The 13,831-nt window shown below is 36.6% G+C and overlaps 1 protein-coding gene across 1 annotated transcript in view; it reads left to right on the top strand.

Moving 5' to 3' along the window:
* Nucleotides 1-13,831, top strand: part of PREX2 (phosphatidylinositol-3,4,5-trisphosphate dependent Rac exchange factor 2) — a 421,865-nt gene that overhangs the window by 176,855 nt on the left and 231,179 nt on the right. The window lies entirely within an intron of this gene.

A 13,831-nucleotide genomic window follows, 5' to 3' on the forward strand; every position in this document is an offset into this window, starting at 1 on the left:
AGAGGCAAGTTTAAGTTGTTTTTAAGGGGAAATTTTTCCTAAAATTAGATATCTCTATGTGGAATGTGCTGCTTTGAGTGGTAGTCAGTTCTTTCTCAGTTGAATTCTTCAAGTCCCATTTGGGTTCCATAGAGAGGATTCTTCTTCAGAATATCATAATGCTAATTATTTTTCATTTAAAGCCCGTTGCAATGTGGTCCATCCTTTCCAGGCTTACTATACACTAAACTCTCATGCACACTATGGTTTCACTAACCTGACCATTCCTCATCTATGATACTCCATCTTCTATCTCCATGCCTCCAATGGAATCAACTGTCCTCTATTCTTAGAATTCACACCCTCCTTTTGATACTTATTAGAACCTTTACTTTCTTTCAAAGATCAATTCAAATGGCACCTTCTACTGGAAACCATTGCTGGCCATGCTCAGCTTCAGGTATTCCTACTCCCTTTTCCAACCATTACCTTGTGTTCACTTTATACTGATTTGATATACACCTATATGAGTACATGTCTCCTCTGGCTAGATTACAAGCTCCTTATGAGAGTGGCCTATTTCATATTTGTACTTGTTTACAGTGCTTGGCACATAATAGTTCCTTAATAAGTGCTTATTGTTTTGGAAGCCATTTGCATAGATATGATACTTGAATCTGTGGCAATTGATAAAGTTATCAAGAGAATATGTAGCAAGAGAAGAGATAGAGCCCTTATAACAAGCTAGGACATGGATAACGACCAGCACAAGAGACTACAAAGCTCTGGTCAGACACATAGTTAGCATCACTGTTAGGAAAGTGTAGTAAATAGTGAGAACCCATGAAAAAGACTATATATAAATATAAAGGAGTGGTTTTTCAAACATAGATCAAGAACGATGAAGAATGAGAAGAGATCTTTGGATTCCGCATTGAAGCAATCATTTGTAATGCAAAGAAATAATTTATTCTGAGTGTTGGTTTAGAAAACAAAAAGTTGCTTGAAAGAGAATGGGATGGGCAGGTAGGATGCTCAGTAGATAGAGCACCAGTTCTGGAGATGGAAGGTCCTAGCTTCAAATCTAACCTCAGATGTGTTAAAAGCTATTTCCTTATTGTAACAATGGAGATACTTGGTCTAACAAGAATCAGGAATGTCTTGGGAACTTCACATTACTCCACCCATACTTAGACATACTTTAGGGGAAGATAAAGTTGTAAACTCCTGATTGAACAATGAAGGTACTTAACTCATACCTTATAGTGAAACTAGAACTTTAAGCTAAGTCTATTTTTAGATCTAATACAAAAGAGTGTTAAGTATCTATAAAGGTTAAGTTAATCACGAAAAGGTCAAGTAACTCACAAAAGGCAAGCTTAACAAAGAAGTGTGAAATACTCAAAAGATATAATCTAACCAGAGAAGGTGAGAACTAAAGAGTGGTGAGAACTAAAGAATGGGCGTTCCTGGAAAAAGCTTCTACTGTCATTGGTAAATGTAAAAAATTAGGGAAGGTGACAGAATAGACAATTCTCTTTAAAAGGAGGCTAAAAGTCAGTTCAGGATTCTGAACTCAGTTCAGGAAATTGAGTTTAGTGGAGGACTGGAACCCAGCTTGGATATGGTCTCATGGTGAGTGATAAGACTGACTCCCTTTCCTTTAGACTCAGGAAGGCCACTTTGGCCAAGGCCTTTAACTACTGCCTGGCTCAGCCTGAGCCAGAGCAGTTTAAATTAATTCTCCCTCTCTCTCTCTCTCTCTCTCTCTCTCTCTCTCTCTCTCTCTCTCTCTCTCTCTCTCTCTCTCTCTCTCTCTCTCTCTCTCTCTCTCTCTCTCTCTCCTTTCCTTAATTCCCTCATTTATATTAATTAAAATCACCATAATTCCCAGCTGAAGGGTATTTTATTATTTGGGAATTTTCCCTGGTGACCAATTACTTAGATTTTAGGTCATGAAGCTACAATTATCCTTACAGATGCATCCTAGCTATGTGACCTGGTCAAGGCACTTAACTCTGATTTTCTAGCCCTTACTGCTCGTTTGCCTTGGAACCAATACTTATCATAATAAGACAGAAGGTAAAGGTTTTAAAAGAAAAAAAAAAGAAAGGAGGATGGGATGTAAGAAAATGGGGGCATTAGGGGTAGAAGTTTTTCTTAAGAGTTTGGCAGCAAAAGAGGAGTGATAAAGGAAGGTGACAATCATTTAAATTTATGTGAGGATCATATGAAAGTTTTTTGGGGATAGGTAGGAATCTGGATGTGTTCTTAGTCAATGGGAGTGAAACCAGTGCCTAAAACTTGAAGATAAAAAAAATCTAGATGAAAGAGTCGAAGGGGCTAGCCTCCAGAGAATATGACATGCAATAGTATCATTGGTATACTGGAAGGTTTGCCTTTTTTAAAGAAGGATTGCCTCTTTCTTTGCAATGAAAAGAAAGAAGGAAATGAGAAGGAAATAAGCATTTACAAAATACTTGCAATGTACCAAGTACTAAATGTTTTTTATAAATATTATTTCTAATTCTAATAAGAATCCCAAGATCTGAGGGCTATTATTCTCCTCATTTTATAGGGGAGGAAATTGAGGTAGATAGAAGTTAAGTGACTCATGCAGAGTAAAAATATGAGGCCTAATTTGAATTAAGGCTTCCCTGATTCCATGCTGAGTGCTCTATCCATTGTGCCACCAGCTGCCTCAGTAGGGGAGGTAGTGTGGTTAATATTGAAGGGATATTGAAGAATAGAATTTGGAGGAAAAGGGAATTGGGGGGGACATTCTCAATTTTCTTGGTAAAATTAAACCTATCCTATGTTAATATTCTACTAAGATTCATATTATAGTATTGTTAGTGGTAAGCCAGAAGATAGGTGGATTTGTGTTTTATTGATTTCTTTAGAGTGAAACTGGGTTTTTCCAGCAAGATTTCAGGTTGTGTTTTTTTGTGGATGATAAACTCACTCACTGTCCAGGAGGTCTTCTAGGAAAAATAGATGTTTAGGAAGTAATAGGATCTCTGTAATAACTATAGTTGGATACTCACTGAAGCTTCTTGCAAAGAAAATTTGCCTTCATTACCATATATTTACAGCTCCAATTGTAGAATTTTGTCAATGCTTCTCTCCTCTTCATTGGCAGAAGGAAACCAGGGAATAGAATTAGTATGAATGGACAGAGCCTCACTGACTATTTAGTCTACTTCCATAGTACATCTCATTTTACAGATGCGAAAATTGAGGCCCAGAAAGTTTAAGTGATTGGTTCATCACTGTACCTCTAGTTTGTGACAGAGCCAAGACTAAAAGCTAAAGCAGGGGCCATTTCATTATATTCATTTCACAGATTTCATCATGTAAAAACCTGGAATTAACTTTTTGTAATATGACTTTCAAAACCCACACTCAGAATAAATTGTTTTTTTTTTTACATTACAAATTTTTACAGTGAGTAAAGACTATCAAAGAAGATTTAGTACTGAACTTAAAAGCTCTTGGAAGTAATCCACAAAAGAAAGGCAAAGGGAAGAAAGTAGGGAGAGGTGGGGAGCTTCATAACACAAGCCTGAACTGAATTTTCCCTTGACTCCTACTTCTTTTCTAATAAAATCCCTAGGTTGAACTAAGTATTTTTCCTGCTGCTCTTTTCCCTCTTATTTTTTTGGACTCAATATTCTGATCACTTTTTTAACTGCATAATTGTTGACTGACAATCGAGGATTTTAAACCAGTTTCCTGATTGGACCTTTGGTCACTCCAAATTATTATCCAGGGGACTCCCATCTCTCCCATCTCACATTTCTCCTTCTTTTAAACTTTGAATTTGATTCAGAAAAAATAAGTTTAAGCAAAGACTGACAAATATATATATAGCCAAAAATAATTTCTTTTTTCTGTTCAGTGACCCTCTGATCATTAACATCAGACAAGATATCTTTTATTGTTCATCCATTTCAGTTGTGTTCAAACTCTTTGATCCCCAATTGGGGTTTTCCTGTGAAAGATATTAGTTTGCCATTTCCTTCTGCAGCTCATTTTACAACTGAAGAAACTAAGGCAAACAAGATTAAGGGACTTGCCCAGGATCCCATAGTTAGTAAGTATCTGAGGCAAGATTTGAACTCAGAAAGAGGAGTTTTCCTGACTGCAGGGCTGGGATTCTATCCATTGCCACACCTAGCTGTATAAAACAGAGAAAAATATTCTCATTGAAGGCTTATTATGCCATTGTTATGTAGGAGATCCAGGAAAGATTTCAGGTGGTAAAAGGATTTCCTATGGATCATGATGTCCTCCAGGTATTTCAGTTTGTGGAATCATATTGTGCTGATAGATATAAATAGGACTCCTTAAGAAGTAATCTTACCTTGTGATTGAAGGGAGGTCAAATTAGATAATATTGGATATATAATGGGCACTTGTAAAATGCTTATTGATTAAATTCAACGGGATGAAACATATATATATATATATGAAGTAAACTTTAGCTTTTTCTTTGGGGATGATTATTAACTATTATTTTTGTTTAAACATTGACCTTTGGGAAATTGTATGCATTAAAAAACTTTAATATTCAATTTTTCATCAAAGAAAAAATAATTAGTGTTTTTGTTCTAAACCCATCAAATGAAGGGAGAGCTTTTGTATATGTATTTTTAATGAAGTTCAATTTCAGTGCTCCAGCTTGGTATAAAAAGCAGTGTTGGGATCTCAAAGGGTATTCCAAAAGATTTTAAATTTCCCAAGCAATAAAGGCTTCTAGTATGGGTCTGGTTACGAACTGTGTGCATATTTTTAAAGAACAAGCATAGTTAATTTTGGAGGATAGCATTAAAAGACAGCTGTTCATCAAAAGTTAAATTTGCTACAGCAGTTCATAGATTGTCTACTAAGATGTGAAGTGCCTCCTATGGAGAGAATATCCACATTAGTGAAATCATGGATCCTAGAAGCATTGGGGAATTTTATTTTTAAAGGTACAAAGATATGAAGTCTAATTTTTTTATAGTAAGGAGAAAAAATGCGATGTCCAAGTTAGCATGATTTCCACAAGTCTCATTTTCAAATCAAGAGTTCTTTGTTCTTTTAGGCTTGATTCAAATATAATTGTTGTTTAGCCTTAAATAGATTTAATTTGCAATATTGTTATTTAAAAAGAATTTTCTTGAATGTATAGAGACACATTTGCACATTGTTGATCACCAGAATGAGAGGGAACAGAATATTTAGTCATCAGTTTCTTGATGCAGTGAATAATGCATTCTGGCATTTTCTAACATTTCCCAGCCCATGTATACAATAGTTGGCAGCTTTCCATCTTATTAAAATGCAAAGTTATTGAAAGGATACCAGTATGTCTGCTGAGATTTATGGTTGCTTCAGTTTTGGAAAGTCCCATCTCATTATGTAAAAGTGTGCTGAATTCAGAACAGAGAATTTGCAAAGTTTAAAGCTCTGAAGCAATTAGTGACTTATTCAGGGCTGCCCATTTTCTTTGCCTTTATGAAAAGTCAGTAATGACCTTTGATGGCTTATTGTAAAACTATTTCAATTTAAGATTTTATATAATATATTCTGTAAAATTAAATGTTTTGACCTGCAGAGATCTACAGCTCCCTCTAATTGCCAAAGCCAAAGTGAATGGTATTATTGAACCTTCTCAATGTTGTTATGCAAGGAAATCAGTACTTTTGTTACTATCCTATGACTCTTTGTGCCCTAGGCATGGCTATTAAACTAAAAGAGAATCAAAATTACTTAAAGCATGTGCGAGAATCAGTTATTAAACTATAACTATAAACTATAACATTGTTAAACTACAAACTACTTAGTATCAGTTGTGTATTTATGTCCTGAAATGCTCAGCAACTTTTTCAACAAGGAATTTCAATAGAAAGGAAGGTGATGGAATCTAACTCCTATAAATGTTAAATTATTATTTCACCTTAAATTTTTAGAAATGCTAATGCATTTGCTTTCTTTCAAAGTATCGCTAACTGTATCTATGAAGCTAGGAACTTTATTTTTCTTTTATGGCTAGGGCTAGTGAAGTATATATCTAAATTAGATATTTATGCACATATAATGGACAATGGATTTCCATCTTGCTTGACACAGGGAAACAATTTTCCCATGTGAGAGAATGCTATTGAGGGGAACCTGGACTACAGATTTAGTAAATTTTAGACACATACAATTAATTAATTATTGAATGTATCCTAGGCTCTCTGCACTGTGCTAAGTACTCAAGGAAGGTACGGTGTACTTGAGCAAATGAACTTTCCTATGCACACAAAAATAAATTCATCTATAATTCATGAGTATATATGTATATTTGTACCTATATATACCAAGGGGCATCTCTACATTTGCATAGGTTCATGTGCACATACACACACATATATATATCAATAAATAACATTAATTCATGTTTACTTTGTGCCAAGCACAGTGTTAAGCATATGTGGGTACATATATATAATATAGATATGAATATGGGTATATATATTATATATAATATACAGAATCATACACACTATAAAGAAGACAAGGAGATGCCATACTGTATAATAGAATGTTTTTCACATGTCTGATTTTTCATCACTCTGTGTACTATAGCAAACCAATATTGTCCATGAGATTTTCCTGGCAGAAATACCAGAGTGGTTTGTTACTTATTTCTACAGTGGATTAAGGCAAATGGAGGTTAAATGACTTGCCTGTGGTCAGCTAGTAAATATTTGAGGCCAAATTTGGATTCAGTCTCCTCCACTCCAGGCCCAGAGCTCTAAATAATGGACTTAGAATCTAGAACACCTAGATTCTAATCTTGCCTTAGGCAGTTACTGGCTGGGTGACTCCTAGTAAATAAGTCACCCAAATTCTCTAGCTTTGTTTTCCTCATTTGTAAAGAGTGGATGGAACCTACACACTGAGTTCTCTTGAGAATCAAATGAGATGCTTTGTAAACTTGAATATAATATATAAATGCTGTTATTATTGTTAATTCAAGTGTTTTATAAAAGAATTCAGGATCACTGAAGTCTATAGTAGTAAGAACTTTCTTGGAAAGCTTAGAATTTGAGTCATTTTTGGAGGATGGAATGTAAATGGACACATGAAATGAAGAGATGAAATATTTCAGGATAGGCAATAGTATGGGCAACATTGTGGGTGTCAATATGGAACAATGATGAGACAGATTGAAATAAAGTGGAGGAAGCCCTTTGGGTAATAGTGAGAATTAATGTTAGAGAAGTAAAATGGGGCTGGCTGAAAGTCTAAAGGTTAAGGAATACAAATTTAATACAACTGGAAATAAAGCATTTTGACCAGAAGATTAACATGTATGAGGAAAGTGGTTTTTAGGGAAGACTTATTTAAGAGCAATATTCTGAATGGTTTAGGTATGTGAAGGTTAAAAATTTGGGATAGGGAAATGTTGCAGGTATTTAGATATGAAGAAACAAGGCCTTAGACTATGGTGCCTCTACAAAAGGAGGTTCATGTTTTTGGCACTCTGAATCTACCATACCTCTTGGTTCCTTTAGAGATCATTTATAACTGAATATGGCTTTACCACCCTTATCCTTTACCTGTGCAATGCAGGTTGCTTATAATTACTTGGATCTATTCCTCTACTACTAGGCTTACATGGAAGATTGACTAGGGGAATTTGTGGTTTGATTTTGTGATAAAACTTAATTTTTTTTCATACTAATTTAATGAAATAAATTTAATGAAATTTAATTTATCAACTTTTCAGGCTTTAGGGGTTGTGATGACTGTCTTTTGGGACTAGGGGTAAAAAAAAGCTATTAATTTTAATTCTCTGAATCATTACAAATTAATCTCAATGTTTATAATATCATGGCATGCTTACCATCTGATTTAGGGGACATATTCTTTGACATGCTTAACTAAATGTCTCAGAAAGTTCTGGAATTAATTTCATGAAAGTTTGGCAATATGTTTTTTTTGAAGTATATGTCCATACTTTCAAATAATATAAAAACAGTGAAAGAGATTTGGTATATACAGATTTTATTTTTGTCTTTGTTAATGAAGACATTGATGCTTCCCTTTCTAATCTTCTTATGACTTACTGCAAGCCAATGATACTACACTCCCTGATGTTCCTGGAACATGACCTTTCATTTTCTGACTCCATAAAATTTCATTGACTGTTCTCCATGTTTGGAATATTTTTTCCTCCTAGTTTCCCTGGCTTCTTTCAGATCTCATCTCCTTCTTATTTTTTTTTCCAAACCCTTACCTTCCATCTTAGAATCAGTACTGAGAATCAACACTGTCTATTGGTTCTAAGGCAGAGGAGCAGTAAAGGCTAGGCATTGGGGGTTAAGTGACTTGCCCAGGGTCACACAGCTAGAAAATGTTTGATGCTAGATTTGAACCCAGGACCTCCTGTTTCTGGGTCTGGCTCTCAATCCACTGAGCTACCCAGTTGTCCTTAAATTTCACCTTCTAAAAGGAACCTTTGTCAGGCCCCTTAATGGCAGTGCCTTCCCTCTCTATCATTTATTTCTCCTGTATCCTTGTTATCCCTGTTGGTATGTATCATTTTTTACATGTCTTACCACTAGAATGTGAATTCCTTAAGGGTGGGAACTGTATTTTGCCTTTATTTGTCTGCCATGTTCTTAGTCCAATGGTTGGCATATAGTAAACTCATAATCAATGCTTGTTGCCTTGCCTTGACAGTCATTAGACTGATCAAATAAGAATCTGTCATTTGGGAAAACGCAACAGAATAGTTTGCTATTCACAATGTCACAGTGACAATTTCCTAGTCTACATTATTTTCCAAATAATCATGTTGTCTGGGTAAATTTATTGGATGGAAGACAAAATGCCATTTTTGAACAATTACTGATATTTTTTGCTGAAGTTCATGGTGAGATTGCTTATTGGTGATGATTCTACAGTGTAGATACTCTCTCATGACTACTTTGACCTGACTACATTCTTTTCTTGGTTAGGATATGAAGCAAAAGCAAATGCTACTCATAAAGAAATACCCTTTCTCTATTTTCAGGTTAAATGGCACTAGTTAATGAAGTGGCACTAAACTTCCTGTATTTTTTTAAAGCTTATTCACTTAATTAATTAATTTAGAATATTTTTCCATGGTTCCGTGATTCATGTTCTTTCCCTCCCCTTCTCCCACCTGTCTCCTGTAACCAATGAGAAATTCCACTGGATTTTACATGTGTCATTGATCAAGACTTATTTCCATATTATTAATATTTGCACTAGGATGATTGTTTAGAGTCTATGTCCCCAACCTATCCCCATTGAACCATGTGATCAAGCAGTTGCTTTTCTTCTGTGTTTCTACTCCCACAGTTATTTCTCTGGATGTGGATAGTGTTCTTTCTCATAAGTCTCTCAGAATTGTCCTGGATCATTGCATTGCTGCTAGTAGAGAAGTGTGAATTTCAAAACTACTCAACCCTGTTCAAACCATTCTTTAGAGGATGGGATTTGGTTATTTCCTGATCAATAACAATAGAGATACTTGGAATGACAGAATCAGGTCTTGGAAACTACAATCTCCACCCTACTCAGGGTAACAGGATTTAGGAAGGGCTGCAGCAAAGAAAACAAAGAAACAAAGGAATAAGAGGAACCTAGAAAGAGGAAGAAATACTAAAAAGGTGACAAGGCATACAAAGCTTCTAACTACAAAATGTGCTTTTCAGGTTGGATCAATGTTTGGGGCTAGACATATTTCAGATACACTTTCCTAAAGACTGAGACAAGTTCCCTCAAATCCACCTCACCCATAACCTGCAAGACTATTTCAGTATTTCAAAAGCCCTGTGATTTTATCAGTATAGATACTCTGCCAATACAGATCTCAATCTCTCCTAAATTTAGGGAATAGTTTAATGAGTTATTATTACCAAAATGTGCAGAAATCTAGATTTGTAGATCAATAGATAGATATAGATTTTGCCACTGGGGCTAATTTTTTTGGTGATGTTGTTCAGGGATGTCTGACTCTGTGACCCAATTTGAGGTTTTTTTGGCAAAGATACTGCAGTGTTTTGCCATTTCCTTTTCCAGTTTTTTACAGGTAAGAAAACTGAGGCCAACAGTATTGTGAATTGCCTAGGGTCAAACAGCTAAAGTAAGTGCCTGAGGCCACATTTGAACTCCCAATCCTGAGTCTTCCTGACTAGGAACTGGCTAGGCACTCTATCCATGGCACCATTTAACTGTCCTTTTGGTGACTTATCTCTTTGAATTTAGCTAAGCCTGTTCTCAGGCAATAGATACACATTCTGTTGCTGGTCTTATACTCAATTTCCAACTTGTAAGCATCTACAGAGTCTGGGCTCTACTGGCATAACCAGAGCCAATTTCACATGGCAAAGCATGACAAAAGTTGTTAGTGACATAATAGAGTTAAAGCTGGAAGAGATCTTAAAAACTATTGATTCCAACTACCTCATTTTAGAGATGTGGATGAAGCCTTGAAAGTCTTGGTGATTTATCCAAGATTACATGGCTAAGAAATATCTCAAGTGCAATTTAAACCTAGCTCTTCTGGACTCTAAGTCCAGTGCCTCATCAGTTACTAGGAAAACTATTATTTCTTAAATGACTACTTTTTATCATATCATTCTTCAACTAAACCAAACCAAAAAGCCTTGCATGTCTGCCTATTGTCCTGCAAACTTATGAAACGGATATTTAAGGCCTTCAACAACTTAGCAAAATTTATATCTAAGTTTGTTTCCTCATATTCCCTAACTTAAATCTTCACCTCTAGCCAAGCTAGTTTTCTACTGTACCACAGTTATTATCAGTTTAACTAACAACCTAATTAATTGAGTAATGAATAAGTAAACAAATGACTTCTATGACTATGTGATTTTCCATATTTTTGGAATGCCTTACTCTTTCTGATCCCCATTTTCTAGCTATCCAAAATCTGCCTATCCAAAATCTTTTGCAATGGTCACAAATGTGTGCTCTCTTTGGGAACTGAAACCCTCAAGGATCTTGGTAGGAAATAATGTTCAGAATGAACTCTCATTGGAAAGGCACACTTTAAGTTCATCTGATTAAAAACAAAAAAAGAAGCAAATGAGTAAAACTTGGTGCAATTCCCTCACAGAAGGATGAGCCAGGTCAGAGACTGTGGTAGCAGAGATAGAGAAAGAAGAAAATGGAATTGGCATCTGGTGTTTACTACCTGGTAGAAACCAGTGACCAGGGTACTTTGGTAGAAGGAATTACAAGGGACTTCTCTCACTCCATTTCCCACTGCAGTATTCTATAATTCCATGATATAATGCATATCATATCAGGTATTGAGACTTCACCATTTATATCCTGGGATCCCCGGAGGCCCAAGGAAGACTAATCTCTCTCTGATGGGTCTTGTAAACATACCAGCTATGAAATTACAATAGTTAGAGATAAGGGAAAAAATAGGAGAGATAGAGAGGGACAGCAAAACCAATGTTTTGCTGGGCATATTGACAAAAGCCAATTAGGGGGCAGCTGGGTAGCACATTGGATTGAGAGTCAGGCCTAGAGACGGGAGGTCCTAGGTTCAAATATGGCCTCTGCCACTTCCTAGCTGTGTGACTCTGGGCAAGTCACTTGACCCCCATTGCCTAGCTCTTACCACTCTTCTGCCTTTGGAGCCAATACTCAGTATTGACTCCAAGACAGAAGGTAAGGGTTAAAAAAAAAAGGACAAAAGCAGTTTCACTCACATCTACTTTTGTCCCTCTCCTTTCTTGTGTCAGACACATAGAACAGTATAGGGGTTAATGGCCTTTCCCCTTCAAACCCATGGAGTCCTAGGAGGTAGGCAGCTTTGAGAGATGGCTAGCCTGGAGAAATGGGTGGTGAGAGTTCTTGAGGCTTAAGTTAATTACTCTTTGTCTACCTCCCATTCACTTTAAGTAAATGTCTTTTGGTTTTAGTAAGATGTCATGTGTTTTCTTCTGGCTTTTCTGTAGAAATTCAGTGGAAATGAAATTTTGGGAGAAATGGGTGATTATTACCTAAATCAGTCAGCTGGTATGTCTTGATTACTTACTACATGGCAGGTACAAAGAAAGGCAAAAGGCAGTTTCTGCCCTGAAGGACTTCACAGTATTAGGCAGTGGAGGTTGGGGGAGTTGGCGGGAAGGGAAAGAGCATACAAACAATCACATACAAATAGGATATATACAGGGTAAACTGGACATAATCTCAGTGGGAATATATTAAGCTTAAGGAGAATTGAAAAAGGCTTCTTGAAAAAGATGGGACTTGAGCTGAAAGTCATGAGACAGAGATAAGAAGGACATGGGAGACAGCCAGTGAAAATTGCCAGTTGTGAGATGGAGTGTTATGTGTGAGGAATAGCAAGAAGGTCAATGTCCCTAGATTGTAGAGTATGTGGAGGGAAATAAGGTGTAAGAAGATTAGAAAGGTAGGAGAAATTTACATTATGGGGGGCTGCTGTCCTTACAGCTCTTCCAACTCCATAGACTTCATTCTCTTGCCTTAAAAAAGGGGGCATAGAGTCGCTTATTAAAAAAAAAAAAACAAGAGAACGATGGAGGCCTAAAATGAATGTGTACAATAATTTTACTTTCCTGGTCAAATGATCAACTTCTTTTTGAATCTGTAGAGAATATTTGCTTTTTCTGCCCTATTATTTAAAGAAGTAAATAGTCATCAGGTTGATCCCTTGTTCCTTAGTTTCATATGAAGCTAAAAGAAAAAGACCAAGCTCTTCAGTTAGTTATTCAAAGCCCTCTTCCACTGTGGGAGCACAGTGAATAGATCTCTGGACTTGGAATTGAGGAGTCTTGAGTTCAAAAGTTTCAGACTGTGATATGGAAATCACTTTAAAAGACTGATATATATTAATTTAAGGTCACCAAGGAATTCAGCTATGTAATTCCTAAATGAAAACTCAAGTCCGCAGTCAACCTTTTATGGAGTTTTAATTGCAAACAGGAGGAAGAAAAGTATTAGAGGGAAAGAGAGAGAGGGGGAAAAAGAGGAAGAAGGGAATAGGGCTTAAATACCCACTCTGCTTAGGCTGGGCCAAAGGCCCAAGGCCTTGGATAGCCGGGGCAAAGAAAAGAGATCAGTCCCTATCACTCAGGTGACCAAAATGGAGAAACAGTCTGAGGGCCTCCACTCCAAGCACCAGGCTCCAACCTCCTCCTCTCCTCCACACAGGAAGTCCCCAGAACTCCTCAGCTGTCCTCTACCTCACTTCCTGTGTCTCACTTGTGCCAATGGTGGCTCTAGCTTCATCCAGGACCACCCAGAGAGCTGTCCCCTTTGCACATGCCTGTTGAAGGCCATATTCTCAAATAATTAAATCTTGAGCTTTGCTGCAGCCCTTCCTAAATCCTGTTACCCTGGGTAGGGTGGAGATTGTAGTTTCCAAGACCTGATTCTGTCATTCCAAGTATCTCTATTGTTATTGATCAGGAAATAGCCAAATCCCATCCTCTAAAGAATGGTTTGAACAGGGTTGAGTAGTTTTGAAATTCACAGAAGTATATTATATTCAATTGTGCCACAGTGTATCCATCTCTGTGTATAATGTTCTCCTGGTCCTACTCCTTTCACTCTGGATCAATTCCTGGAAGTCTTTCCAGTTCACATAGAATCCCTCCAGTTCATTATTCCTTTTAGCACAATAGTATTGCATCACCAGCAGATACCACAATTTGTTCAGCCATTCTCCAATCGAAGGGCATCCCCTTGTTTTTCCAATTTTTTTTGCCACCACGAAGAGCGTGGCTATAAATATTTTTGTACAAGTCTTTTTCCTTATTATCTCTGGGGGTACAAACTCAGC

The sequence above is a fragment of the Monodelphis domestica genome, chromosome 3 (assembly GCF_027887165.1).
Source record: "Monodelphis domestica isolate mMonDom1 chromosome 3, mMonDom1.pri, whole genome shotgun sequence".
Lineage (NCBI taxonomy): Eukaryota > Metazoa > Chordata > Mammalia > Didelphimorphia > Didelphidae > Monodelphis > Monodelphis domestica.